The sequence below is a fragment of the Mus musculus genome, chromosome X, assembly GCF_000001635.26.
Source record: "Mus musculus strain C57BL/6J chromosome X, GRCm38.p6 C57BL/6J".
NCBI classification, from domain to species: domain Eukaryota; kingdom Metazoa; phylum Chordata; class Mammalia; order Rodentia; family Muridae; genus Mus; species Mus musculus.
Window position 1 is genome coordinate 81,743,613 of NC_000086.7, and position 25,388 is coordinate 81,769,000.

A 25,388-nucleotide genomic window follows, 5' to 3' on the forward strand; every position below is an offset into this window, starting at 1 on the left:
CAAGCAAATGGTCCTGAAGAAAGAAGCCGGAGGAGCCATTATGTGTGTGTGTGTGTGTGTGTGTGTGTGTGTGTGTGTGTGTGTGTATACACACAATTGACTTTCAACCCAAAGTTATCAAAAAAGACAAGGAAGAGCAAAGTAAAATCTTCCAAGACAAATGCTCAATTCTGAATATCTATACTCGAAATGGAAGGGCAGCCACATTCATTAAAGAAATTTTAGTAAAGCTCAAAGCACATGTTGCACCTCACACAATAATATTGGGAGACTTCAACACCCCACCCTCATAAATGGACAGATCCTGGAAACAGAAACTAAACAAAGACACATGGAAACTAACGGAAATTATGAAAGAAATTTATTTAACAGATATCTACAGAATATTGTATCCTAAAACAAAATGATATAACTTCTTCTCAGCACCTCATGGGACTTCCTCCAAAAGTGACCATATAATTGGTCACAAAACAGGCCTCAGCAGATAGAAAAATATTCCAATTATCCCATGCATCCTATCAGATCACCACAGACTAAAGCTGATCTTCAATAACAACATAAATAATAGAAAGCTAACATTCACATGGAAGCTGAACAACACTCTACTCAATGATACCTTGGTCAAGGAATAAATAAAAAAAGAAATTAAAGAGTTTTTAGAGTTTAATGAAAATGAAGCCACAACATACCCAAACTTATGGGGCACAATGAAAGCATTCCTAAGAGGAAAACTCAGCTCTGTGTGTCTCCAAAAAAGAAACTAGAGAGAGCATACACTAGCAGCCTGACAGCACACCTAGAATCTCTCAAATGAAAGGAAGCAAATTCACCCAAGAGGAGTAGATGGCAGTTAATAATCATATTTTAGGGCTGAAATCAATCAAGTGGTAACAGAAAGAACTATTCAAAGAATTAACCAAACCAGGAGCTGCTTCTTTGAGAAAATCAACAAGATAGATAATCCCTTAACCATCCTAACTAGAGGACACAGGGACAGTATCCTAATTAACAAAATCAGAAATGAAAAGGGAGGCATAACAACAGAACATGATGAAATTCAAAACATCATCAGATCCTACTACAAAAGACTATACTCAACAAAACTGGAAAACCTGGATGAAATGGTCAATTTCCTAGACAGATACCAGGTATCAAAGTTAAATCAGAACCAGATTAATGGTCTAAACAGTCCTATATCCCCTAAACGAATAGAAGCAGCCATTAATAGTCTCCCAACCAAAACAAAAAACAAAAATCAAAACAAACAAAAACAAACAAACAACAACAACAACAATATACAACAAACCAGTAGCTAACATCAAACTAAATGGAGAGAAACTCAAAGCAACCCCACTAAAATCAGGGACTAGACAAGGCTGCCCACTTTCTCCCTACCTATTCAATATAATACTTGATGTCCTAACCAGAGCAATTAGAAAACAAAAGGAGATCAAGGGGATACAAATTGGAAATGAAGAAGTCAAAATATCACTGTTTGCAGATGATATGATAGTATATATGTGACCCTAAAAATTCCACCAGAGAACTCTTATACCTGATAAACAGCTTCAGTGAAGTAGCTTGATTCAAAATTAATTCAAACACATCATTGGCCTGTCTCTACACAAAAGATAAACCGTCTGAGAAAGAAATTAGGGAAACAACACCCTTCACAATAGTCACAAATAATATAAATTACCTTGGCGTGACTCTAACTAAGGAAGTGAAAGATCTATATAATAAGAACTTCAAGTCTCTGAAGAAAGAAATCAACAAAGATTTCAGAAAATGGAAAGATCTCCCATGGATTGGCAGGATATACATAGTCAAAATGGCTATTTTGCCTAAAGCAATCTACAGATTCAATGCAACACCCATGAAAATTCCATCTCAATTCTTCACAGAGTTAGAAAGCACAATTTGCAAATTCATCTGGAATAACAAAAAGCCTAGGACAGCAAAAACTATTCTGGAGGATAAAAGAATCTCTGGTGGAATCACCATGCCTAACCTCAAGATGTACTACAGAGCAATTGTGATAAAAACTGCATGGTACTGGTACAGCAACAGACAGGTAGACCAATGGGAATAGAAATGAAGACTCAGAAGTGAACCTGTACACCTAAGGTCACTTGATCTTTGACAAGGGATCTAAAACTATCCAGTGGGGAAAAAAACAACATTTTCAACACATGGTGCTGGCACAAGGAATTGATCTATTCATATCTCCTTGTACAAAGCTCAAATCTAGGTGGATCAAAGAACTCCACATAAATGCAGAGACAGTGAAGCATATAGAGGAGAAAGTGGGGAAAAGGCTCGAAGATATGGGCATAGGGGGAAATTTTCTTAACAGAACATTAATGACTTGTGCTGAAAGATCATGAATCGATAGATGGAACCTCATAAAATTACATACTTCGGTAAGGCAAAATATACTGTCAATAATACAAAAAGGCCACCAACAGATGGGAAAGGATTTTTACCAAGCCTAAATCTGATAGGAGGCTAATATCCAATATATACAAAAACTCAAGAAGCTGGACTCCCAAAAATCAAAAAAACCCATTAAAATGGGGTACAGAGCTAAACAATGTATAACCCAATCACAAAAAGAAATCACTTGATTTGCATTCACTGATAAGTGGATATTAGCCCAAAAACTTAGAATACCCAAGATACAATTTGCAAAACATACGAAAATCAAGAAGGAAAGCAATTTCTGATAACCTATTTCTTTCCCCAGGTCTACCCCAACATAAAAGTTGAACTTAAAAACTGGAGAGGTGACCCCTAACAGCACAGGCATAAGTTTTAGCGCTCGACTTCAAAGTTTACATTGGGAGAGATGAGAAATCTGAGAACAAATGTAGCATATGCTGGTCAAGGCTGTCCATCCTGCCCCAGACACTGCCCTGGACTCCTGGTCTTCGAAGACTCAGAGACCAATAGGTACCTGCTATAAATGTGACCAGCAAGGTCATTGGGCAAAATCTGACCCTAACTTCTGCAAGCCAAGGGGGGCATGACCTGGGTGCCATCATTTGGGACCTTGGGATGTTGTTTGTACTCATGTTATGCAAAACATAGGGATATTACTCACAGATAACCCTTCAGCTGATTTCATATGCTTAGCTATGGCCGACTGAGGAGGCCCGAGCTCCCCTGACCTGATTACTGCTATGGCTAGCAAGGAGCGCCGGGTAGATAACATGGTATGTGAGCAGCCCATCTCCTTCCTCCTGGACACTGAGGCCACTTACTTGGTCCTGATGTAATTTTGGGGACACACTTCTTGTTTTCCTATTGTCAGGGTAGGAGGACAGCCTTACTTCCCTCACCAGAACCCACTACTTAGTTTCTTTTTGTGGGGAGAGTGTACCTCTCACCCATTCCTTTTTGGTATTGCCATCTCCTTATTGGGAAGAATTCTTCTAGCTAGGCTGGGAGTCTCTATATCCTTTTGTCCCCTCATTAGTCTAATCCCAAGCTCACCAGCAGTTCATCTGCTCCTTATTCTCTCCAGACAACCAATTAATACTACCATGTTATTTTCTTTACCAAAATCTCATGTAGTTCTCAGCACCTGGAACATCTAGAACCCCCTCTGTTGCTAAACATCGTCCTGTTGTCATCCAATTTCTGGATTCTACTAGGTAGATAACCCAAGGTGAGTACACTCTCTTTTCCAGAACTTCAGGGGAGTTAAGCCTATCATTTCTGATCTCTTGAGGAAAAAACTTTCTTCACCCCACCTCTTCCCCTTTAACACCCAAATCCTAGCAGTTAAGAAACCTAGCAGTACCTATTTCCTGTTCAAGACTTCAGGCACATTAATTCTGCAGTGGTTCCTCTCCATCGTGTTGTGGCTAACCATTACACACTTCTTTCAGCTATTCCCTCTGGGACTTCCCATTTTTCAGTCCTAGATCTCAAGGATGCATTTATCTCTATCCCTCTATACGCACAGTCACAGAACATATTTGCCTTTACCTGGACAGATCCTGATACCCAATTTTCTACCCAACTTACCTGGACAGTTTTACCTCAGGGATTCTGGAACAGCCCACACCTATTTGGTCAGACCCTGGCTTCTGACTCTCCCTAAATCTAAAATTATACTTTACATAGGTTATGTCCTTCTCTGTAGACCCTCTCTAGAAATTAGCCACCTCTGCTATTCTAGACCTCCACTCCAGACGAAGCTACACGGTCCCACCTTCTAAAGTCCAACTGTCCACCCCTCTGGTCACCAATTTGGGACTAACAATTAGCCCAACCTACAAGAATATTACCTTTGATAGAAAAAATCTGATTCAGTCTCTAACTGCTCCTTCTACAAAGGAAGAGATTTTATCATTCCTAGGAATAGCTAGATTTTATGTTTGTTGGTTCCTTCCTTTTCCCTCATTTTTCTTCCTTATATGAAGTAGCATTAGGTCCAACCCATGAACCTCTTCTCAAACCTATTACCAAGCCTTTTGAAAAGCTCCAACAGGCTCTCCTTAAGGCTCCAGCCTTTCATCTCCCTGACCTGACTGGACTTTTTCCCTCTAAGTAACTGAAAAAGAAGAATTTGTCCTTGGAGTCTTAGGTCATCAATTGGGACCCTCCTTTGCACATCTAGAATACTTGTCTAAAAAACTAGATCTAATCATCCAGGGAAGGGGACCTTGTGTCTGTACACTAGCAGCCACTGAACTCCTAATTCGAGAGACAAAAAAAAAAAAAAATTAACCTTTAGGTCGCCTATAACTGTCTGCCCTGGATGGTCATTCTTTCAGACTCTGTTCCACACTATGTCTCTGTAAATCCTTCTGTGGGTATTTTGTTCCCCTTTCTAAGAAGGATCAAAATATCTGTAAGGCCATGATAGGCAGCCTATTTTGGTTGAATGACACTTGCACCGGCACTCTACAAGGAACAGAAAAGCGAGCCAAGTTCCCAGAGTCAGGTGCCTGACACCACAGAAACCACAACTCCATAATTATGTGACGATCAGTCACTCAGACAATGTCCCAAGCTTCTGGTGTTCTAGCTAGACTGCACCCCCATAGTTACCTGACTATAGCCAGTTATGATCCTCACCACAGTTACCTGATAGCCCAGCCCATTATAAAAGGGGCCGCTTGACGCCACCTTGGTCTCTTTAGGCTTTCATCTTTCTTATGCTCATCTCTAGTCCTCCTTCTCTCTCTCTTCCTCTCCCCCTCTCTCCACATGGCCATGGCCAGCCTCTCTCTTTCTCCGTTCTCTCCTTCTCCCTGCCCTTCTACAATAAAGCTCTAAAACCATAGACTGTCTCTGCTCATCAAGGTTCAGAGTGTTTGAATGATGGATAGGCTTTCTCCTAAAAAGCCATTTGTAACCTCCTGCTAGAAGGCCTTCCTGAGCTCCAGCCAGTGACTGGACCAAGGACTCTCACCTACATGGGAACCACGCAGCATGTCTCTCTCTTTCTCTCTTTCCTTCAGCCACAGGGCTGACAGAGCAGCCCCGGGGTCCCCATTCTGTTCTCAGCTCTTCCACTGTGTCTAGCTTGAGACGTCCAAGAGTTAGAATGTGATACCTAGGACTGCCCCTTGTCCACCACCTGCGGATCTGGGATTCCATTGCTTCCCATAACCAGACACCCACCTGGGTCCACTTGGAAAGCATACAGGAGTCCTTCCTAGTCCATCCGACCAGAGAACCAGAACTATGGAGGGTCGTGGGTTTTACCCCGCTCCTTTTATTCCCCCGGCATCCACTACTCCACAAATATCCACACTTTTGTCTTCCTTCTTCATAAGTTTCATGTGTTTTGCAAATTGTATCTTGGGTTTTCTGAGCTTCTGTTCTGTTCAAGAACTTTCCCCCTGTGTCCACATGTTTGAGGCTCTTCTTCACTTTCTCTTCTATATGTTTCAGTGTTTCTGATTTTATGTGGAAGCCCTTGATCCAGTTGGACTTGAGCTTTGTACAAGGAGATGATAATGAATCAGTTCACAATCTTCTACATTCTAACCACCAGTTGAGCCAGCACCATTTGTTGAAAATGCTATTTCTTTTCCATTGAATGGTTATAGCTTCTTTGTCAAAGATCAAGTGACCATAAGTGGATGGGTTCATTCAATTCCTTTCCATTAATCTCTACCTGGGTGTCCATCCCTTAAACAACCATCAAACTCAGACACTGTTGTGGATGCCAAAAAGAGCTTGCTGACAAGAGCCTTATATAGCTGTCTCCTGAGAGGCTCTGCCAGTGCCTGACAAATACTGAGGTAGATGCTTTTAGACATCCATTAGTCAGACACAGTGTTCTCAATGAAGGAGCTAGAGAAAGTACCTAAGGAGCTGAAAGGGTTTGTAGCTCCATAGGAGAAACTACAGTATGAACTAACCACTACCACCAGAGCTTCCTGGACAAAATCACCAACCAAATAAAACACATGGTGGGACTCATGGATCTAACTGCATATGTAGCCAAGGACAGCCTAGCAGTCATCAATGGGAGGAGAAGCCCTTGGTCCTATGAAGGTTCTATGCCTCAGTATAGGGAAATGCCAAGGCCAAGAAGTAAGAGGGGGTATGTTGGTGAGTAGGGAGAGGGGCGATGGATAGGTGGTTTTCATAGGGGAAACCAGGAAAAGGGAAAACATTTGAAATTTAAATAATTAATACATCTAATAAAAAATGTCTTCTTATAACTTGTCACAACTCCTAATTTATTAAGGCATACACACTCTATGTTCCTTCAAGGTTCTTTCACTTCATGTAGCTCTAATAGAAGACCCTGCACTCATCTTCCAATCTCGCCTGCCTCTTAATATTTCCAATCTTATTCCTCTAGAAATGCTGACCAATCCCTATCTCACTCCTACACTGAAACTTTAGAGGAACTATTACTTCATCTGTCAAACATACAGGAGAGCACATTGCCTCAGGCCATCTATACCTGGTATACAGAGGCTATATCCTTTTTACATGAAGGGGCCTGAAGTGCTGACTATGCCATAGTGTCAGACACAGAGGAGGTGGAGGCATAGGCCCTTCCTGCTCATACCACCAATCAACATGCCCTTACCCATGTCTTTCAACTAGCACAGGGAAAATCCCTTAACATCTATACAGATTCCAAAATGAGGATCAGTAACTAATGCAAACCAAACTATGGACATGCTAAACACCTCCCATATCCCCACAGCTATTTGGATTGTTCACTGTATATCCCACAAGATGAATGACTCTATTTTCTCCAGGGAAAACAATTGAGCTGACTTGACAACCAGAGCTGTGGCCCTTAGCAGCCTAGACTTCTCTCATCCTCCACAGGACATTCATACACTACAACCTACATCTCCACCTTCATCCCCTGACACCCACCAGACTCTGTCCTATCTTCATCAACTTTCATCCTAACAGCTAAGCATTGTCTTATTTTGTTAAGACCCATCTAAAACCTACTCCTGAGAACTTACACTTCTTAAAATCTATGATTGCTTCTTGCAAAATCTGTCAGATGTCTGACTCAAGCTCAAGGTAATCTATCACCCCTTTTCCTATCCATCAGGCTAGAGGTTCCCTTCCTGGAACTGACTGGCAACTTGACTTTGCCCACATACCCACTGTCAGACATGCCCAGAACCTCCTGGTCTTGGTGGACACATTTTCATGGTGGGCAGAGGCATTTTCTACAACTAACAAAAGGGCTCAGACAGTCTCTGATCTCCTGCTCTCTCAGTTTTGAGTCCCAGCCTCTCTTCAATCAGACAATGTTCCCAAATTTACATCCTAAATTTCTCAAATCCTATCTAAGGCCCTAGACATCCCTAGCAGTTTCATACTCCCTACTACTCTCAATCTTTAGGTATGGTAGAAAGAACCAATCAGTCTTTAAAAACCACTCTTGTTAAACTGTCACAAAAACTTCACCTTGATTGGGTTAAAGCTCCTACTTCTGGCTCTTTTCAGGCTATGAGCTCTTTCCAAGCAAACTCTCCTCATCTCCTCTTTGAAATCATGTATGGACATCTAGTCTTAACTCCTGGTATTTCACCTAAATGTTCTCTCATCCAAAACCTTCTACTTACCTCATTACTTTGCCACCTCTGTTCTCTCCTATGGAACATTGCTGACCAACATTTACCAGCTCCACACACTGTCTCCTGTCCACTGTCTGTCAAAATGAGACCAAGTCCTTCTATACCCTCCAGATCATCATCCCTCACCACTTTCTTATAAATGGCAGGGTCCTTTTAAGGTAATCCTGATGACCCCTACAGCTGCTAAACTCAAGGGACTCTCTTATTAGGTTCATCTGTCTCACCTTAAACCTTTCAGTTCTCCACCTAAAAACGAATCTTCTTCATGCACATTGACCCTAAGAGGACCCTGCTCTGATACTTTCCAGAAGTGGTCAAGACCACCCATCTTGACCCCAATCCCAGAAAATGAGACTTCACTCTAACATTTGAGCTCAACCTGGATTAGACATGGGTTTCTTGTCCTCCCCGTTCTATTCATTTCCATCCAGGGTAACTCTTACATCTGGAGATTCAAGGATCAAGAAACACCCACAGATAAGAGTTTTTTTTCAAATAGGTTCAGAAAACTGCTCCATAGCCGGATGCCAGGAACCCATCGAAATTGCTATCATCCCTGTATCTGTTATTCCATCTAAATATTATGATCTCTATACTTGCTTTCTCTTTGACCAGACAAAAGAATATTATAGAAAATGGCCAAACAAATATGGGAGCTGCCCATATTGGTCTTGTCAGATACACAAGGTAGGATCATGGACCATTCATTTCTTCTATCAATACCAAAAGACACTCTTTTTCTACATACAAGACTCATGAGGTTCCCAATGAGAGAGAGGAATTGTTGTTAAGCTCTACTGTAAAAATCAGCCTGGGTTCCCAGTAAATACCATCAATATCCAGAGAAAATATGTCTCAATTCCCCAACCCCTTGATATCAGAAAAGTAGAGGAGATAATCAAACACTAGTCCTTTGTCTTGACATGACCCTTCATAAATGACTCTAACTTGTCATCTCACCCTTTGCTTCAAACCTTGACTTCTGCATACCAAGTCCTTAATGTCACCATGACAGAACTCTTTAAAGATTGCTGGTTATGTGTACCCCCTGGAAATCACTCTCAACTGTCTCTTACAGCATCTCTGGTGAAACTGCCAAGTAAACTTACCTTATCCTTTGTCAGCTGTCCTGATTCTGATGTTGCCATGACTCTATACTTTACCTCCATCTCTCTCTTTGGAGTGGCAAAATGTTTTAAGACCTCTGGTACATGTCCTATAAGAATACTAAGTTCCCTAGATTGCAATAGAACCATAACTCTCAATATGCCATCACTGCCACAATGCCCTGCACTCCAGAACATGTAAATTTTTTGTGGCACTCGGGCATATTATCACATACCTAACAGCTGGTCAGGAGTTTGCATGTTGGTACTCCTTTCCCTGAACTGGGGGTAATCCAGGGAAACGAGCCCCTGCCAATCCCAGTTGTAAACTGATAGATGCTCAACATAAGAGGGCAGTTCAGGTCGTGCCACTCTTGGTTGCTATGGGAATTGCCATAGGTGCTGGTACAGGAATTGCAGGGATAACCACTTCCATGACTCAATATAGTATATTCACTTCCCAGTTTAAAAGTGATCTTCAAGAAATGACTGAAACTGTGCTTACTATCAAAAAAGAGATCTATTTTTGGCAGCTGTGGTGCTTCAGAACTGATGGGGGCTAGATATCCTGACAGCTAAAGAAGTTGTTCTTTTCTTGTTCCTTCAAAAAGAACACTGTTTCTATGTGAGGAGCCGCCCTTGCAATTGCCACTACAAGATGGCGCTGATATCCAGTGTTCTAGCTGGTGAACAAGTAGTCTACACATGTGCTGGGGTATTTTTCTATGCCTTGTGCCCTGCCTGTCCCATGGCGTCATCTGGGCTAATGGTGAGCAGCTAATCAGGAGCTGACACGTCTCCAAACGTTCTTTGTGGGTTATAAAAGGACTGAGTTTCCTGTATTCGAGGTCTTCCTGAGAAGTAAGCAATAAAGCTTTGCTGTAGAAGGATCTGGTTATCCGAGTGTGTTTTGCTGGCGAAACATTACAAGGACAAGAAGTGGTGCTGATAACCCGGGAACTATATCATCACCAGGTGCTGATAGGAGACCCCCCATTTCACGGGGCAGATTCAGAACTACGGGACAATACAGCCCTACAAGGTATGGCCTTGAACTTTCTCCAGCATTAGAAGCCTTTCTGTTCCTTTTCACAGGGCTCATTCTTTTTCTTTAGATTGTGTACAGTTTCCACAGGAGAAATTGCTAACTACTGTTCAGTCGAGGTCAGGCAAGGTTAGAACAAAGGCAAGAAGATAGCATGGGAGCCTCCCACTCTGTGGTGACCGCCTTACAGTCCTGAGGCAGCGTGGCTTGAAAGTCTCCACCAAGACACTAGAAGGCTTTGTAAAAGAGATAGATCGCATAGCACTGTGGTTTGCGTGCTCAGGGTCCTTAACTATCCCCTCTTGGGAGAAACTCAGGGGAGATTTAGTTGGGGAGCAGGAGAACGGCAAACTTAAAGCAGGAACCATACTGTTGTGGAAGCTCATTAGATCGTGCTTAAAGAACTAGGAATGTCAACAAGTAGTTAAGGCAGGGCAGAAAATTCTGGATGAAATTCAAGAAAGCCTATCAGAGGTAGAGCAGGGAGAGAGAGTAGGAGCAAAGGGGAAACACAGTGGACCAAATAAGCATACAGGCCTCTCCACGGGTCTTGAACCTGAGGAGAAGATATTGTCGGGGAAGGATGCCCGGGGAGAGATAAGAAGAAAGGAGGAGAAAAAACAAAAGAAAAAAAGATCAATCAGAGGAGGTCCCTAGAGGAGGGAGCCTATACCCGCCGCTAGATGAGTTTAAGGAGTTAGCTCTTAGCAGCTCAGAATTAGATGAAGAACTTAGCCCCTCTGAGGAAACAGACTTGGAGGAGGAAGCAGCTTGTTGTGAGAGAGAAAAGTACCAGCCAGATAAAATTCGAGCTAATCAGCCAAGAAAAAAGCCAAAAGCGGCTGGCGAAGGCCAGCTTGCTGCTCAGCCTCCGGGCAGTCGGCTTCAAGGTCATAGTGCACCTCCGCCCTATGCAGAGCCCCTGCCCTGTGTGGGCGTGTCCACGCTCCGGTAGATTATATACAGATAAAAGAGCTTGCCGAGTCAGTCCATAACTATGAAGTCAGTGCTAATTTCACTATGGCACAGGTCAAAAGGCTTGCGGTCTTGGCAATGACTCTCGGGGACTGGACAACGGTGATAAAAGGTGTGGCTCCAAATATGGAGTGTATCTTGAATAGAAAGCATTGTGGCAAGATTTCTGCCAGACGCAAGCAAGAGCTAATGCTACCATGGAGTGAAAAAGAAGAAAAGAGAAAAACAAAGGATAATATAAAATAAAAAGATACAAAGGATAAAAATTAAAATTAAGTTAATTTACCCTCCTCTTGAGGACTTTGATTAAAGAGGCAGCTTTCATTAAAGGCTTAGAGATAGCTCTCAGGGTCACTGTGCCTTCTCCATTCTCTGGCAGTATTCCCAGAAGAAGGAGATAAGGAAGTTAGAGTCTGAACATGAGAGAGAGAGGATGAGTTTTAGAAAAGCAGTTGTCACCGGTTTGGGATCTTTAAAAAGAGAGAGAGAGAGGAAAAAAATGAAAATAAGCTATTTCAGAGCAGTCCTGGGGAACAGAAGAAAGATGGGAGGCGTCCTGTTTTCTCTCTGCCTCCTATGTAGATTTTCTTAGCTCTGGTTGAAATATCTGTGTCCCTTTGAGACACCAAGTTCTATTTCCTGTCTGTCTATTGTCTGTTTTTGGTGCACCAAAACAAATTGTCCATATATCTGTCAATTCATGTTTGTTTTTGTTTTGTGGTTTGAATGGTTATTGTTCTGTGCTTCATGTTGAAAAATATACATGGTTAAAACTTGTTTAAAAAGCAGTTTCAAAATTACACAGCACAAAATGATAAATTAGCTGCACTGAGGCTGGGAGTCAAGTACAGCTGGATAAGCCTTGCTGAAGGCCGATTACAAGTGGAGCTCTTAAAGGGGCAGGCAGCCTTTCGCTTGTAACAGAAAGTTAGCTTAAAATTGGGAATTCAAGGTTAGAATATTTCTAAACAACATGAACAAACACAAGAAAACAGGTCTCTAAGGATACTTCAACATAGAGATAATCTTTGAGTCAAGACTGGCAGAGTGTTCAGATTGAGAAAAGTTTACATTTGGGTTAAGGCTGAGCTCGGAGGGGAGCAGCTTCAGCTCGGCTTCTGTGGCACTTCTTAGAGCCTTATTACAGAACTAGCCAGATGTTGTTCTAAATAAAATTTAAATTCAAAAGTTTATAAAAGGTCAATCAGGCTATAAAACTTATAAAGGCATTTCAAAATAACTTGCCTACTTCATATGAAATTATTATAGATTTAAAAGTTAAATTTTTTCCATTTGTAAAGAGTTTACTTCTAGTGAACTGGTGACCATTAAAGGTTTTTACCCCTAGGTATGGCTAATATAGCTACAATATGTAAAAAATTCTTAATATCAGCTTCAATACAAGAAGCAAAAGGTTTAAATCTTTCAGTATATATTGTTTCCTAAGTGAAAAGTATTTTATTAGCTAATGTCTCTAAAGGGAAGTTTAAAGTTCTGGGGAATAGTTGTTGCTTCATAAGATTCAGAGGCAATATCTTTTTTAAATAATTAGGGTTTCAGTCATACTGGAAAATTGGTACAAATTTACTTCAAAATTTTATTTCCAAAAGCTTACAGGATATGTTAATTGGCTAAGACCTCACCTTAAACTCGCCACAGGAGAAACTAAGCCTTTGTTAGGTGCTATCAAGTGAGATTCCAATTAACTGGTGAGAACCAAAAAGGCTTTAACAGAAAGTAGAAGAAACTTCTGTAACTTATTAGTATCAATTGTAATTAGTGGTAATCAAATATTAGTTACATATTCTAGTTATTTTTATTAAATGTGTCCACAGCTATTTTTTGGCAAAAATAACCATTAATGTAAAATCATCCTTCTTCACCTCAAAGTTTTAACATCCTATTATAAGGCTGCTCTGGTGCTAATTAAGAATTCCTTGTTCCAAACAGCAATTGATTATTACAGAATATTGATATTTGACCTATTACATACCATCATTTTAAATAAAATTGATAATCATTATCCTAAGATAAGTTAAAAATTTTATAAATTCATGCATGCATGCATCCCATTTACTGTGTTTAAAAATTGCCTTTATATGAGAAGAAAAAAAGTATAGGTAAATTAAATCACATGCTTATCCTGTTTCAGCACAGATAATTAAATTGTGTGCTGAAGATGGTGTTTAAAAATGTTGAACAATTAAACTTTAAGTTGTATATTAATAGTCAATATTATATCTCAGAGCTTACAATTGCTTATGCAACTTATAAGAAAAAATACTGTTTCTTTAAGAAAATTGTTTTTGGGCAGTTAAGAAATTGTCCTAAGTTGCCTGGAAAAGAACCCCAGGATTTGTTTTTGTGTTATAGAGGTTTACATAAAGCTTTAACTAATAAAGATTACAGATAGCCCCTGAAAAGATACAAACTCAAGATTCTTATATTTATTTGGGTTTTAGAAGATAGTTATTTACAGAGACAACTTAAAGATTTTTTCTAATTTCTGATTAATAAATAAATAAATTATACACAAGTGTCTATAATGACTTTTCAAGCATTCTAGTTACCATCTCTCTTCAAGAGAAACAATTGAAAGTGTAATTAGTCACTGTTCATGTTATATTAAAACTGACTAACAGTTCAGTATCTAAAATTTTGATGAAAATACAAGATTGTATTTTGATGGGTGAGCACCCTTTTTATATTCAACATATTAGAGCACATACATCATTACCTGGCTCCTATTCAAGGTAAAAAGTCCTAAGCTGAAGTTAGCCACTGGCAAGAAAGACTAAACAAATAAGTCCTAGCTGCTTATTTTGTAAATCTAAATAGTATATATGACTGGGCTGAATAGCCACCCTAGAAACAAATGTTCTGTTCTTGATAGTCAAAAACATTCATGACAGTTTTGCCATCAGATGAATGTGACTCATCTGACTGGCCTTCCTTATAATCCTCAAGGACAAGGCATTGTAGAATGTGCCCATTGCACTCTCAAGTCCTATTTAATTAAACAAAAAGGGGGAATAAAGGCTATGACGCCAAAGATGGCTCTATCCCTTATAACATTTACTCTTAATTTCTTAAAATTGGATAATGCTGGTAGATCACCAGCTGAAAAGCACAGACAATGGCCTCAATCACTCAATGAAATGGTCAAGTGGAAGAATGCCCTTGATAATAAATGATATGGCCCGGATCCTATTTTAATAAGATCCAGGGAAGCTATACGTGTTTTTCCACAGGAGGAAGATAATCCTTTTTGGATTACGGAGCTCCTCACTCGAAGGATCCAACTCTTGGACAATGAGTGACAGGAACAAGATCCCAAGACATCGATGGATCATACTCCTCATGCTGGACATTCTGGTTCCTAGTATATCTGGAGAGGAGTTAAGATGGGGAATTCTGTCAACTTTCCTTCTTCCTATGCCAGTAATGCATAATGCACAAATATTTCCACACTTTTTCACTACAGATAAAGAACCGGTACTTGCTTATATACCCTTAGATGAACAGATTAAGGCTTTACTAGAAAATAGAACCTTCTTCCTACAGGGAAGCCTGTGCTTTATGTTAATTTCCTCGTTAAAAGATAAGAGCCAATGTATATCCTTGTATTATCAATCAGCAGCCTGGTTAAGAAAGAGCTCTTGGGGCGTAACGACTGATATAAAGGCTGATACCATAGTTATAAGAGGATGGTGGCCCAGCTGAAAAGGTGGAAGATCTAGAAATAAACCACCTTCACAACCAAGAATGGCACCCTTTTGCAAGGAAGGGTCCATGGAAGATGTAATGTTACCTTGGACATGTTGCCAAGCTAAAAAATATACTTGGGCAGTAGAGAAATATTTTTCCTTTTCTCCATATATTAGTAGAGAGAATAATGATACTTTTGCTGGATATGATTTTAGTACTATGGACCCCCTCAGACCTAATAGTAACCCTTTTGATCAGTGGTTGCTTTGTGGGGTTAATGGAAGCTGTACTGATCTCGCCCCCATGGCTATGATTGGAGGAGGTTCTAGTGAGAAGGGAGAATTGACCTTTGATTGGAAAGGTACCTTGAAGACCGGTCAGTCTGATAAGCAGAGTCCAAATTCTTTTAAATGGACCACCTCCAATGTTAGATATAAAAAACAGAAAGAGTTAAATTTTACCACCACCCCAGTATGTGTATGGCCCCCGTTTTTGTGGGTGGTAAGTGACAAAAGCTTAAATCAGAATCAGATATAGATTGTTCACAAGAAAAAAATGTTTATGCCTTATGCTGGGATGCTAAGAAATATCCTTTTGCTTTGGTTACCCTAAGTATGCCTAGATTTTTCCTGTTCCTGTAGATGCCCCTACTAGCTTGACTTTGTTTCAAGGGAAAAGAGATTTTGGTATTTCTGCTATCATAGTTGGACTGGTGGCCACAGCGGCGGTTGCAGCCTCTGTCATGGCCTCGGCACTTGCTCTATCTACTACTATTCAAACAATACAAACTATTAAAGAGCTTTCTATGACAGTCACAACGGCCTTAGATAAACAGGCCACAGCCAACTCACAGATACAAGGAGGGTTGATGTTGATAAATCAATGCATCGACCTAATCCAAGAGCAAGTGGATATTCTTTGGCAGTTGGCTCAATTGGGCTGTGAATACAAGATGCCTGGCCTTTGTGTTACTTCTGTTCAGTTTGAAAATTCTACAAGAGCAGCAAATTTGTCAAAAACTTTGTCTCCTTATATGTTACAGAATTGGACCATGGAATTTGAGCAAACCCTTCGAGAGTTGAGAGTTGCTATTCTACAAGTGAATTCTAAGCGTCTCAGCCTTTCGCTGACGAAGGGCTTCTCCACCTGGATTTCCTCTGCATTTTCCTACTTTAAGGAGTGGGTAGGCTTGTTTGCTGTGATCCTATGTGGTGCAGCGTTGCTTTTGCTCTGGATGGTCTGTAAACTTAAAGCCCAAACAAAAAGGGACAAGATGGTAATATCCCAAGCACTTGCAGCATTAGAACATGGTACCTCCCCTGATATATGGTTATCTATACTTAATCAATAGGTCGCTGGCCACTCAGCTCTTGCACCCCACAAGGCTAGTCTCATTGCACGGGATAGAGTAAGTGTGCTTCAGCAGCCCGAGAGAGTTGCACGGCTAAGCACTGCAGTAGAAAGGCTCTGCGGCATAAAATGAGCCTTTTCTAAGGAGACATGTCATCTTGTATGAAGGTTGAGTGTCCAAGTATCCTTCCCCCAGGAAAAATGACACGGGAGCAGACAAAGACCCCTCCAGGTGATGAGCCTGGGAGAAGGTTTTGTGTAATGCCCCTATTTTTGCACACTGGGGATTTGACCTCTATCTCCACTCTCAGTACTGGGTGGCCTGTTGCCTTTTAAATAAAAGAAAAGGGGGAGATGTGAGGAGCTGCCCTTGCAATCACCATTACAAGATGGCACTGATATCCGGTGTTCTAACTGGTAAACAAGTAGTCTGCGCATGTGCTGGGGTATTTTTCCATGCCTTGTGCCCTGCCTGTCCCGTGGCGTCATCTGGGCTAATGGTGAGCAGCTAATCAGGAGCTGACATGTCTCCAACCACTCTTTGTGGGTTATAAAAGGACTGAGTTTCCTGTATGTTATTAGACGCGTTCTCACGACCGGCCAGGAAGAACACCACAGACCAGAATCTTCTGCGGCAAAGCTTTATTCTTACATCTTCAGGAACAGAGTGCAAGAAGCAAGAGAGCAAGAAGCAAGAGAGAGAGAAAAGCAAGAGAGAGAGAAAAGCAAGCAAGAGAGAGAGAGAACGAAACCCCGTCCCTCTTAAGGAGCATTCTCCTTCGCCTCGGACGTGTCACTCCCTGATTGGCTGCAGCCCATCGGCCGAGTTGACGTCACGGGGAAGGCAGAGCACAAGTAGTCATAAGATACCCTTGGCACATGCGCAGATTATTTGTTTACCACTTAGAACACAGCTGTCAGCGCCATCTTGTAACGGCGAATGTGGGCGCGGCTCCCAACATCTCCCCCTATCCTTTTAATAAGAGCAAATAGGCCACCCATATTAATGAGAGTGGAGATAGAGGTCAAATCCCCAGTGTGTAGGTAAAGGAGCCATGTACAGGATTAGCTCTTAGGCTTACAGGCTTTTACCCAGAGCAACCCTGACCTGCTCCCGTGTCGTTTTGCCTGGGGGAAGGGAACTAGGACACTGAACCTTCATGAAAGATGACATGTCTCCCTAGAATAGGCTCATATATGCCGCAGAGCCTTTCCATTGCAGTGCTTAGCCTTGCAACTCTCTCGGGCTGCTGAAGCACACTCACTCCATCTCGTGCAATGAGTCTAGCCTCGTGAGATGTAAGAGCTGAGTGGCCAGCGACCTATTGCCTAAGCATAGATAACCATATATCAGGGGGAGCTCCATGTTCTAGAGCTGCAAGCGCCTGGGCAATAACCACCTTGTCTCTCCTAGTTTGGGCCTTAAGCTTACAGACCAATCAAAGAAGCAACACTAATCCACAGCAAAGTGTATCTCCAAATAATATTAATCCCACCCATTTTTTAAAGAAAGAAAATGCTGAGGAGATCCAATTGGGTAATCCTTTGGTCAGCGACAGGTCCAAGCGCGTGGAGTTGACCTGAAGTCTCAATTCCCGAAGGATCTGTTCAAATTCAGCCATCCAATTCTGTAACATATACTGAAAAAGACTTTTTGACAAATTAGCTGCCCTAGTAAATTTAACATACTGAATGGAAATAACACACAATTCCGGAAACTTTTGTTCACATCCCAGCTGAGTTATTTGTCATAATACATCTAGTTGTATCTGGACAAGATCTATGAGTTGATTAACCAGCATGAGACCTCTCTGTATCTTGACATTAGCTGAGGCCTGTTCATCTATGACTGTAGTCACTGAGGCTGACAAAGTGTTAATGGTGTCAGTCGTCTGGACCTGTCCAGACAGAGCCAAGGCTGTCTGAATTAAGGCCAAACCCAGTTCCTAGTTAGTGGTAAAAAAGCAGGAGAATACTTGAGCATTATACATCACCGTCATTGGGAGTGGAAATGTCGACATTATCCCCCAACGCTGCTCTCTCTTTATTATTGACGCCCTGGACATCACCAAGACGAGGGACATTAGTATTCCCTTGGTCAGTCTGGATTTTTCGGGTGAGTCTTTCTGGTAACCAAAATGGGTTGTCTTCATTCTGTGGGAAAACACAGATAGCTCCCCTGGATCTTATCAAAATAGGATCCGGGCCATACCATTTATTATCAAGGACATTTTTCCATTTAACCATCTCATTGGGCCTATCTGGCTCTGTACAATGACGTTCAGCCGCAGTATGGCCATGAACATCAATATTTAAAAAATTGAGTGTAAAGAGTGCCATAGACACAGACACTCTTGGTGCTCGGGGTACAGTCTCCTCAAAAGTTCCCCTCTTCTGTTTTATAAGATAGGTTTTGAGGGTGCGATGCGCACGCTCAACAATACCCTGTCCTTGAGGGTTGTATGGAAGTCCAGTCAGGTGGGTTACGTCCATCTGACGGCAGAACTGCTGAAATTTTTGAGACGTATAAGCTGGTCCATTATCAGTCTTAAGGAGTCTGGGTTTCCCCCAAGCACTCCATGCCTCAAGGCAATGTTGAATCACATGTGAGGCTTTTTCTCCGGTTAACGGAGAGGCAAACATGATGCCAGAACATGTGTCAATGGACACATGGAGATATTGAAGTTTTCCAAAGGAAGAAACATGTGTAACATCCATTTGCCAGACCTGTAGAGGTCGAATACCGCGTGGGTTAATTCCCACATGAGGAACTGGCAAGAACTCACAGCAGCTTTGACATTGAGTAACAATGTCACGGGCTTCTTTTCTTGTCAAGGAGAAACGACTGCGTAATGTTTCAGCCGTCACATGAAAATTGTTATGAAAATTTTTTGCAGCCTCTACCGGGGATGATAGGGCAGCAGCCACCACTTTAGTGGCCTTATCTGCCAAATCATTTCCCAGAGCCATGGGGCCAGGTAGGCCTGAGTGGGCTCTAACATGAGTAATATAAACAGGAGATCTTCTAGATAACAAAACTAATTGTATCTGCTGAAAAATATTGGCAACTCTACTGGAAGGCTTAATCACTCCAGCCACTTCTAAAAGATTTACTGCATTAACCACATAATAGGAATCTGACACAATATTAAGGGGTTTTAAAAAGGTTTTTAAAACTTCTAAGACCACTAAACATTCTACCACTTGAGGTGAATTTTCATTATACTGTTTGGATACCACTTTACCATTAGCCACATAGGCACCTATGCCAGTTTTTGATCCATCAGTATATACCACAATCCCATTTTTAAGTGGGTTTCTTACTGTTATTTGTGGAAACACAACAGATTGATTTTGGGCAAACTGTAAGATTGGATGCTTTGGATAATGGTTATCTATTTTTCCTGAAAAGGAGGTAACTAAAACTGCCCAATCATTAGATGTGGCTGCCAAGGTTTGAACCTGTGCAGCGGTATAAGGTACAATTAAAAGATATGGACTTTGCCCAAAGTGGGTGATTGCTGCTTTTAGACCTTTAAGGGCAAGCTGTGCAATTGCATCAGGATACCAATCTATTATTTTAGCTGGGGATACGTTTGGATGGATCCACAACAATGGCCCATTCTGCCACAAAACTGCAGTTGGCAATTGTGCTGTCTTAAAGACACACAAACTGAAAGGCTGCGAATCCTCAATACGTTGTAATTGTGCATTCTGTAAGGCCTTTTCCACTTTTTGTAAGGCCTGGTTAGCAGCTAGAGTAAGAGTTCTAGGGGAGGAGATATGAGGATCTCCTTCTAAAATACTAAACAAAGGCCTTAACTCAGCGGAAGGAATCTTTAAAAAAGGTCTGAGCCAATTAATATCTCCCAACAGCTTTTGAAAATCATTTAAGGTATGGAGGTGATCTCTTCTTATCTCTACCTTTTGGGGCACAATCTTATCTGGGGACACCACAGAGCCCAAGAATTGTCCTGTATCAGAAATTTGGACCTTTTCTGTGGCTATCTGTAAACCCCACTGACTTAAAGTTTTAAGTAGAAAAGGATATGCCTTTTGTAGCATGGTAAGGTCTTTATGGCACAGGAGGATGTCATCCATGTAAAGGAGCAAAATTAAAGAGGGGAATTGTTCCCTCATTGGCAAAAGAGCTTTTTGCACATAAAGCTGGCACATTGTAGGACTATTGGACATCCCCTGTGGTAAGACCTTCCATTGATACCTCTTATCAGGTTTAGCAGAATAAGCTCTCTGACCCGTTAACAAGTCAAAAGTCCAATCTCTCTGCTCTGGAGTTAAAGCAGCAGCGTTTGCTCGGTCCTGCGCCTGTGCAGCCTCTCGCCACAGAGATCTCCATTCCAAATATTTGCCCATATTAGGGAGAGCGGCTTTTGCAATCATTTGCCAGTCGGCAGGAGTTAGTGCCATGCCAGCGAGCCTGTCTAACTGCACCAAGGTAAAATTAGCATTGGTTCCGTATTTACGGACCGACTCAGCAATTTCTTTAATTTGTAAGTATTCTACCGGAGCGTGGACACGCCCACCCTCGGCTCCTTCAAAGACCGGAAATGCCTGTTGTATTTTCCTTTGTTCCTCTCGGGGAATGAATGAGCCTGCGCATTGCCTCTCTGCGCACTGCCTCTCTGCGCATTGCTGACGCACTACGGGCTGACGCACTACGCAGGGCGGGGACTCCGCATAGGGCGGACCTTGAAGCCGACTGCCCTGAGGCCAATCAGCAAACTGGCCTTCGCCAGCCGCTTTTGGCTTTTTTCTTGACCAATTAGCTGGCTGGTAATGGGCTGCTTCTTCCTCCCAGTCTGTTTCCTCAGAGGAGGATTCTTCACCTGCTTCAGAGCTACTAAGAGCTGGCTCCCCGAGCCCATCCAGCGATGAGCACAGGCTCCTTTTCCTAGAGACCTCCGCTAATTGATCTTTCTTCTTTTCCCTTTTTCCTCTTTTTCTTCTAATCTCTCTCCAGGTATTCTTACCTGACCTAAACTTTTCCTCGGGTTCAAGACCCTTGGAAAGGCCTGTATACTTATTTTGTGTACCATATTTCCTTTTTGTTCCTACTCTCTCTCCCCGCTTTACTTCTGATAGCTTGTCCTGAATTTCCTCTAGAATTTTCAGCCCTATCTTAACCACTTGATAACATGTGAAAAGGAACAAAAGGGCTCCTAACACCAGAAAAAATTCAAGGCCAAACATATTCCACTTTACTTCTGATAGACTGTCTTGAATTTCGTTAGAAAGTTCAAGGCCAGGCTTACCTCGTAAAGCTGTACTCACTGGTACTCTCGTTCCCCAGCTGAAAAGTTCTGAATTCATACAGTTGAATCCTTCTTAACAGTCTGCTTTACGGGAACCTTTATCACCGTCGTTCCCCAGCTGATGAGTTCTGAATTCGGCAGTTGAATCCTTCTCAACAGTCTGCTTTACGGGAACCTTTATCACCGTCGTTCCCCAGCTGATGAGTTCTGAATTCGGCAGTTGAATCCTTCTCAACAGTCTGTGTTACGGGAACCTTTATAAACGTGATCCGCAGTTCTGGTTCCGGAATGAGGGATCCTCCTTGCGCCAGTCCCGAGTTTTTTTCTCGTCCCGGAATTCGGCACCAATTGTTATTAGACGCGTTCTCACGACCGGCCAGGAAGAACACCACAGACCAGAATCTTCTGCGGCAAAGCTTTATTCTTACATCTTCAGGAACAGAGTGCAAGAAGCAAGAGAGCAAGAAGCAAGAGAGAGAGAAAAGCAAGAGAGAGAGAAAAGCAAGCAAGAGAGAGAGAGAACGAAACCCCGTCCCTCTTAAGGAGCATTCTCCTTCGCCTCGGACGTGTCACTCCCTGATTGGCTGCAGCCCATCGGCCGAGTTGACGTCACGGGGAAGGCAGAGCACAAGTAGTCATAAGATACCCTTGGCACATGCGCAGATTATTTGTTTACCACTTAGAACACAGCTGTCAGCGCCATCTTGTAACGGCGAATGTGGGCGCGGCTCCCAACACCTGTATTCGAGGTCTTCCTGAGAAGTAAGCAATAAAGCTTTGCTGTAGAAGGATCTGGTTGCCCGAGTGTGTTTTGCTGGCGAAACATTACAAGGACAAGATTTCTACATCAACCAATTCAGGATAGTAAGAAATAAAATCCAGGAGCTATAGTCAAAAATAAAGAATTTCAGAGAAAATGAGACCTCCAGTTCTGGGATTTTCAAAAATAATATATGGAAGTGGATAATCCCTTTTGTAATGCCTTTTCTAGTCATCTTCCTGGTGTTATTATTTGCTTCCAGCCCCCTTTATCCTGTTTCTACATTCCTTCAATGTCAAATACAAGAAAAAAAAATCTAACCAAACTATCAATCAGGTCTTGTTACAAGATTACCAGTCACTGCCAACAGAAGAGCAGCTGTCCACAGAGAAACCTGATGTGTACGTTTACCAAGTGGATCCTGATGGTAAAAGCCAGCTAAACCCCGAATTGACAAACAACATCCCTAGACAGCAGTAGGAAGCTTAAGAGACAGGACTCCCTCGTTCTATTTTTACCATTGTCTTCCCCTTCCCCCTTTTCCTTCCTTTTATAACAACAAAAAAGGATATATGTTGGTATCAGGATACCCGAAACCTGTGACATTACAGAGGCAGAACCTGCAGACCCATTGCCAAGGCAATAGCCACCATATTCCCAGAATTCACTTGGCTAGTCTCCCACCTTTACCTGTGTTATATCATTACCCATATATATAAAGAAAGGCCCCTCAATCTCTCTTTCTCTCTTCCCCCTTCTCTTTCTGCCACCACCTTGTCCCTCTCATTCCCCCCAAAAATCTACATGTCAAACTATTTAGGCCTGTAGTGCTATATTTAGAAGCAAGCCTCCATATTAACACATCAATACTATTATATCCTCTGCTAATAGTGATATCTTGACTTCTTATTTGCCTAATTCTATCCCCTTAATCTCCTTTTCATTTCTTATTACTCTTGCTAGAATGACAAGTACTACATTGACTAGATATTGGGAGACTTGTTGTCCTTATTTTGTTCTTGATTTCCATGGGATTGCTTCAAATATCTCTCCATTTAATTTGGTATTGGCTTTTTCTTTGCTGTATATTTCTTTTATTATGTTTATGTATGGCATTGAATTAGTGATCTCTCAAACACTTTTCACATGAAGAGTTGTTGTATTTTGTCAAATGACTTTTCAGCATCATATGAGAGGATCCTGTTTGTTTTTTCTTTCTTGTTTTTCTTTATATAGTGAATTACTTTAAGAAAGTTTTATACATTCAACCAACCTTGTATACATGGGATGAAGCATACTTGATCGTGGAATGAGAGTTTTGATGTTTTCTTGGATTCAGTTTGCAAAAGTTATATTGAATATTTTTGCATCGATATTCATAAGGGAAATTTTTCTGAAGTTCTCTTTCTTTGTTGGGTCCTTGTGTGGTTTAGGTATCAGAGTAATTGTGGCTTCATAGAATGAATTAGATAGTGTTATTTCTGTTTCTATTTTATTGCATAATTTGAGGAGTATTGGTATAAGCTCTTCTTTTAGAGTCTGGTATAATACTGCACTAAGCCATCTCACCCTGGACTATTTTCATTGGAAGGTTTTTAATGACCTCTTCTGTTTCTTTAGGGGATATGTGCCTGTTTAGGTAGTTTGCCTACTATTGATTTAAACTTGGTACATTTTATCTGTCTAGAAAAATCATCCATTTCACTAACAATAATCTGTATTTAATATTTCTCAATATCAATGAACTCATGGACTCAATTCCCTTATAAAAAGACATAAGTGAATAAACTCTATATGCAAACAAGATCCAGCATTTTGCTGCATAAAAGAAACATACCTCAATGACAAAAAACAGACACTGTTTCAGAGTAAAAGGCTGGAAAAAGTCTTCCAAGCAAATAGTCCCAAGAAACAAGCTGGAGTTTCATCCTAATATCCAAAAAACAGACTTTCAACCAAAAGTTATCAAAAAGGATGAGGAAGGGCATTTTCCTGCTCTTCAAAGGAAAAGTCTACCAAGAAGAACTCTCTATTATGAACATATAGAAAGGGCAATACAAGGACAATGACATTCATAAAATAAACATTACTAAAGTTCAAAACACACAGTAAAACCCACACAATAATAGTGGGACACTTCAACACCCCATTTTCACCAATGGACAAAGGATGGAGACAGAAACTAAACAGATACACAGTGAAACTAACAGAGATCATGAACCAAATGGGGATCAACAGATATCTACAGAACATTTCATCCTAAAACAAAATAATATACCTTCTCAACATTTTATGGTAATTGGCCATATAATCGATCACAGAACAAACCTCAACTGATAGAAGAAATCTGAAATAAGCCCATGCATCCTATCAGATCACAACAGTCTACGAATGACCTTCAATAACAACAGAAACAACAAAAAACCCACATACCTATGGAAACTGAACAACTCTCTATTCAATAATAACTTGGCCAGGGGAAAAATAAAAAAGAAATTAAAGAATTTAATTTCTAGAATTAAATGAAAATTATGACACAGCATATCCAAACTTATGGGACACATTGAAAGCAATGCTAAAAGGAAAATTCATCGCATTAAATACCCGTGTAAAGAAATTGGAGGGATCCTATATTAGAAAATTAACAGCATACCTGAGAGCTCTAGAATAAAAAGAAGCAAACACACCTAAAATAAATAAATGGCAGGAAATAGTCAAACTCAGGGCTAAAATCAACCACATAGTGACAAAGAATCAACAAAAGCTGGTTCCCTGAGAAAATAAATAAGATAGCTAAAACCCCATCCAAAATAACTAAAAGGCCCAGAGACAGTATCCAAATTAACAAAAACAGAAATGAAAAGGGAGACATAACAAGAGAAACTGAGGAAATTTGAAAAATCATCAGACCCTAATACAAAGACCTATATGTAGCAAAACAGGAAAATCTAGATAAACTGGGCAATTAAGTATCATTTACTATAAAAGACAATCTAAGATTAAAATGAATATGGAAATTTGGACACTATTATTATTAACTCTAGATCACAGATTTAAATACTGAGGTACATACATGATAAGTAACAG

General features: G+C 41.1%; 1 pseudogene; it reads right to left on the reverse strand.

Annotated features, from left to right (window-relative positions):
• Nucleotides 1-21,599, reverse strand: part of LOC115489112 — a 369,100-nt pseudogene extending 347,501 nt beyond the window's left edge.
• Nucleotides 21,600-25,388: the final 3,789 nt, after the last annotated feature.